The 5,811-nt window shown below is 34.7% G+C and overlaps 1 pseudogene; it reads left to right on the forward strand.

The window, feature by feature from the left end:
- The first annotated feature begins 5,382 nt into the window (after positions 1-5,382).
- On the forward strand, positions 5,383-5,811 carry LOC149783308 (protein BUD31 homolog pseudogene; annotated as a pseudogene).

Raw genomic sequence — 5,811 nt, forward strand, 5'->3', positions numbered from 1 at the left:
TACCTGTGAACAATGTTACCTTACGCGGATAGTTGTTTTTCTAGGTAAGCAACTGAACTAGCATGCATATCGGCTTAGATCGCTTGCGGCGAGAGAATAAAAAGCACGGTACACACGGGTATTCTACCCGTACCAATACTCACTCTTCTGTAGAATTAAGGCAAGTTTATCTTCTAACTGACAGGCTAGTCGTTGGATCTTGTCAAGATAGATTCATTGGTAATTAATGATAAAATGTGTAAAACTAAAACTGACATATTAGAATGTATAAGACAGTACTTTGTATAAATCTCAAGATATAGATAAAGAGATAAGAAACAATTATATAGGGGAAACAATGTATAAGTAGATATCACTAGATGACAAGCTATGTGTAAATTGTATTGCTACTAAGTTATGTGAAAATTGTATTGCTAATTAAGAAATATTAGAGGCAATTAATAGCTAAAAAAATACAAAAATGGAAATCGCCAGGCTCAGATGGCATAACCGCAGGATTTTATAAGATTTTAAAGTATGAATTAATAGACTTTTAGAACTATTATATAATAATAGACTGTTTAAAGAGGAGAAGCCCAAAACACCAAGGGAAGGAATTATTACTCTAATATATAAAGTGAAGGGAGACAAAAAGATTTTTAAAAACTGGAGACCAATAACTTTGCTAAACAATGATTACAAAATACTACGCAAAATGTTGACATAAAAAAAGCTGTATGGGAGGGGAAATATTATGAATAATGCTCTTTCTATACTTGTTATAATTGAATTATGTAACAGTAGAGGAGAAAAGGGAGTCATGTATCTATTCGATCAAGAAAAAGCTTTTGATCGAAAAGAACATGACTTCATTTTTAAAAATTAGAAAAGTGTGGCTTTGGAGCTAACATGATAAACTTGGCAAAAGCCATGTACAATAATATAAGTTCGAATATAATATAAGTGTGTATTCATATTTCCCCGCCCTTAGTTTCAACTCCATGATACATTAAAAACTGATTATGCTTCATATATCCAATAAAATACAAATATAACACTTACCCCTATGGCTGGAGAACGAAGATGGAGAAAACACACTCCTTGACAAGATCCAAGGACCAGCGTGTCAGTTAGAAGATAAACTTGCCTTAATTCTACAGAAGAGTGAGTATTGGTACGGGTAGAATACCCGTGCATACCGTGCTTTTTATTCTCTGCACTGTTTGATAAAATCTGTCATACATATATATATGTTCGACATATCAAAGTAGCTTTTGTTTTTTGTTCGATATCAATTGTATGGATTGCAACCTGTTTGTTCCATTATTGCGACTCCTTTTATCAATGACCTAATTGGCAGGTTTACATTTAGCAGACATTTTATATTACTTCTCTTACTATATTTTTTTTGTTGTGTTTTCTTATCTTTGCTACTTTACACCAGACCCCCCTCCCGCAATTTCCAAACAGAATTACAAGTGTTGTTATATGTTTGCGTATCCGCCAAAGGTATGTATGTTTGTATATTTTATTATAGGATTTTGATTAAAATATTCAAATTTAGAAGTTTTTAAGGGGTATTTGTATCCCTAGTGTGAACTATAGGATTGTTTATCCGACTATGGGTTTTAGTCCCCAATGTCGGAGTTCCTTCCCATTTTTGGTTTGGTGATCTTTGCCAGAGATCTCTTTAGTCTCGTGTATGCTATATGCTATATATTGTTTGTGTATTATATATTTCTATGTTGAGACGGCAGACATTATCAAAATATTCCCAGTTGTCTAATCATATAGTTATAGTTTTAGTTATTTGGAAATTATTACTAGTTTAGGCATGTGAAATACCCAAATTATTATCTCGCATGAACTGTGCTCATGCCGGATGTCTAACAATAGTGTTCACTAGTGCAACACGTGGTCTGAGCCATATGGCGGAACTACTAGTCTTTGACTAAGCTGGCTGATTATTAACCAGTTTGGTGTCTAATCGGTTTATTTACTCAATAATGACCTTAGTGTATGCAGTAGAATCTGACATAATGTACAAGGCACTACATGTTTAGTTCTCCGTTCTGTTGAATTTAGCACCTTTCATATCTTTTTATTTGTGATGATTCTTGATAATTGACAAGAAGCATCTGCACTAACTATGGCCATAAAACTAAGGCCAGGTGGGTGCTGGTGTTCTGAACTAAAATATAAATAATAATTTTAAAAAAATAATAAAATAAAAGATAGGGTGGTTCTCTAAATGGTCTTTACATCCTTGGTGGTTTTACAAGCTTCATAAGGAACCCAAATTCCTTTAATTGCTTCAAAAAGGAAAACGTATCATTTGGAAAAGCATCAGGGTAAAAAAAATAAATCACGATAAAACCTAGATCTTAAACATAGGAATCTGGTTGGGGAACCACCCTGGACTGCGACTTATCAAAGATCGGGTTATGGCTCTGGGTATATATTTTGGTTGGGGAGAAGAGGATAGGATAGCATAGGATTGTGTACCGCCAGTGAACGGGCAGGAGCCCCGGCCATATCTCTTAACTCTTAGGAAAACATAAACCAAAATTAACATAGATTTAATAATTTATTTCCCTAAAATAAAAAGTGAACAATGATAAAAAAATAACTTACTGTATTTAAAGTTAAATTCAAATATAAGCCAAGAATTTAAAACACAAGTCCTATCAATGAAATGTTCAAAGTGAATATCAGTTGAAATCCCGATGAAATTCAAGATGGAAGGCGATGACGTCTCTCTTTTGGTCAGCGAAGTACTGGTGTGTCAACAAACTCTTATTAAATCATAGACATATTATTCCAGCTTTGAATTCAGTAGAAATTCCAGTCAATGTCTTTGTCCAAGAATAATATTAGAGCAGTTCTGTATTTCCAGAAAATCTCTTTAATTCAATAATTTGAAGAGAGAAAAACATTCAGCCACACCTGGACACAACAGAATACAATTTAAAGTGCCACATGTTAAAGCACAACTGGTCAAATCCTCACAATCATAAGATAATATAGTTCCCTGCTTGACCCCAGGTCACATTAGCATTTTTAAAAGCAACCAAAATCTAATGGAAAATAACCTTCTGGAATGATCTGATGAACATTGTTTACTTACAGAATAATAACCTGTACAATTCCCATGGGATTTTCCGAAAACCCTGGCCCTGATCAGTATATTTATACCACTTCTTTTTACCTGAACAATAATTTGGTAATATGCTTTTACACTTAGAGAATAATGAAGTTATGATTAGGTGTTTAAATAAATGAAATAAAAATATTACATAAGTCAATTCGGTCAAGCAGAAATGAACTCAATTTTGGGAAAGGTCAACTCCAGTAAACAATGTTACATTGCAATAGCACAAAATGAAATAAAATAAAAAAAACTAGAGGTAAGAAATAAATTATCTATTAAAATATACATGTTAATATTATGTCAGATTCCATTGCATATACTAAGGTAATTTTTGAGTAAAGAAACCGAAAAATTCGTTAATAGTCAGTCGGATTATCCAAAGGTTAGCAGTTTCGCCATATGGTGCATACCACGTGTTGCACTAATGACAGCCTATTGTTAGACATCCGGCATGAGCACATTTCATGACAGAAACTAATTTGGGTATGTGACATAAAGGGAAAGTCTAAATTAGTAAGAAAAATAAAAAAAATATAAAGTCTGCTAAATGTAAACCTGCAATGATGTTATCGATAATAAGAGTAAAAACATTAGAAATAAACAGATAGTAAACCAGATAATTGCCATCGAATAAAATAAATGTTACTATGATATTTCGAATAAGTCTGTCTGTCTGACTGACTGACAGACTGACAAACTTTAGGATATAGGCCCATGAAACCACAATAACATAACAATATTGCAATGAAGTTGATATGTCTGTCTGTCTGTCTGACTGACTGACTGACAGACTGACTGATCTTAGGCCATAGGCCCAAAAAACCCACAATAACATGACAATATTGCAACGAAGTTGATATGTATGTGGTTGTTTAGGTAGATCATTAGATAGGAAGGTACGTACGTAAACGTCTCATTTCCTTCCTTCATTCCTTTATTAAATAATAGATTTTAGTACATCACCTCTTTAACTGACCTACTCATTATATGATAGCAATCATGGAATTCTTATTATTATTAATATCACCATGGCAGGATTACATTTATAAAACAATGCTTATTTTTATTTCACCTACTATTGTAGGAATTTGCTGTATTTTCTTTCTTTTTTTTTGAGGGGGTGGGGGAACGAGATAGATGCCCCACCCCCACCTAGCCAAGAAATTAAAAGTGTTTTTATGTTTCACTGAGTCCCCCAGATATGTTGCTTTGTCTTTTAATTTGAACAGAATTTAGATCAATAATTTTAAACGAATTTTTGACGGGGTATTTCTTTCCTGGTGTACTGTATAGGATTGTTCTTCCGAGTCGGTTTCCATCACCTGACTCGGAGTCACTCTCTTAGTATCTATGTTACCTTGGCTAAAGGTCGCCTACGTACCGTGTTTGCTATGTGTGAAGGTGCTATATGTATGTTCGTGCTATAGTTGTGTTCGTGGTGGGACAGCCGTCTATATCGAATTCTTCCATAATTGTCCTGCGATCCTGATAACATGAATCTTCTAGATTTTGTGCATGTTTATATTTCCAAGTTTTTAGAATAAGAATTTTGAATTTTGGACGAAGTAACGGTGTAATAAAATTTTTAGGGAAAAAAACCTATTGTTTTAGTGTGTGCTATGTGTGTGTCGTTCTTCGCAAATCTATATTCTGCTGAGGTCAGCGGTGTTCGAGAGAGCTCCATATTTGCTTTATTTTTTTACTTCACTCTCTTGAACTTGGCTACCTTTATTTATTTATTATGTTTCCGAAAAGGGTTGGCAAAAATTGTATTTCCTATACAGTTGAGTGACAGTATAGGTGTTAGTATAGATTGGTTTCTATTGTGTTATATGTCTATAGTTTTCTGGACCATGTCGCATGTCTGTTCCTTCCTTTCTAGCTCCATGTGAGTGTAGGTCTCTGTCCGTGTTTTGTTCCTATAATTCTCAAAGATAAAAGAAAGGTATTAGTATTCAATATACATTTGCTTAAGTATGAATGGAGAGGTATGTCATATTCTCAAACTAGTTTCCCGAATGCAATTTACCCATCCCGGATGTCATTAGTTTGACAGGTGGTACTCGCCTGATGGCGAAACTACACTGAACCACATGGCTGGCTATTGGTCAGTTTGCGGTCTAATTAATTTCTTTTACTATAAAACGACTAAATGTATGCAAAAGAAATCTGACCTAATATAAAAGACACTAAAAATTTAGATCTTTATCTGTGCATTCTTTTGATTTTCATACAGAACCTAAGACACAAATATGCTGAATGTGAGGAGAAGGAAACATCCAGAGGGATGCGATATGATCAAACCAACCCTGGACGACTTCGACGACAAAATTAGTGCGGCCGAACAAGAGCTGCGTGGAGGCAAAAGAAAAGTGGAAGCACTTTGGCCTGTATTTCAGATTTGTCATGAAAAATCCAGATACATTTATGACTTGTTCTACAGTAGAAAGGCCATTAGTAAGGAATTGTTCGAGTACTGCTTAGTGAGGAATATTGCAGATAAAAATCTGATTGCCGAGTGGAAGAAGCCCGGTTATGAAAACCTCTGCTGTCTCCGTTGTATTCAGGCCAGGAACGCCAAGCCTGACACCAACTGTGTGTGTCGTGTTCCGAAGTCCAAACTAGAAGAGGGTGTGATAGTAGAGTGTGTTCACTGCGGATGCAGAGGCTGTTCAGTCTGA

The sequence above is a fragment of the Sinohyriopsis cumingii genome, chromosome 14, assembly GCF_028554795.1.
Source record: "Sinohyriopsis cumingii isolate HCF-2022 chromosome 14, ASM2855479v2, whole genome shotgun sequence".
In the NCBI taxonomy this organism is placed as follows: domain Eukaryota; kingdom Metazoa; phylum Mollusca; class Bivalvia; order Unionida; family Unionidae; genus Sinohyriopsis; species Sinohyriopsis cumingii.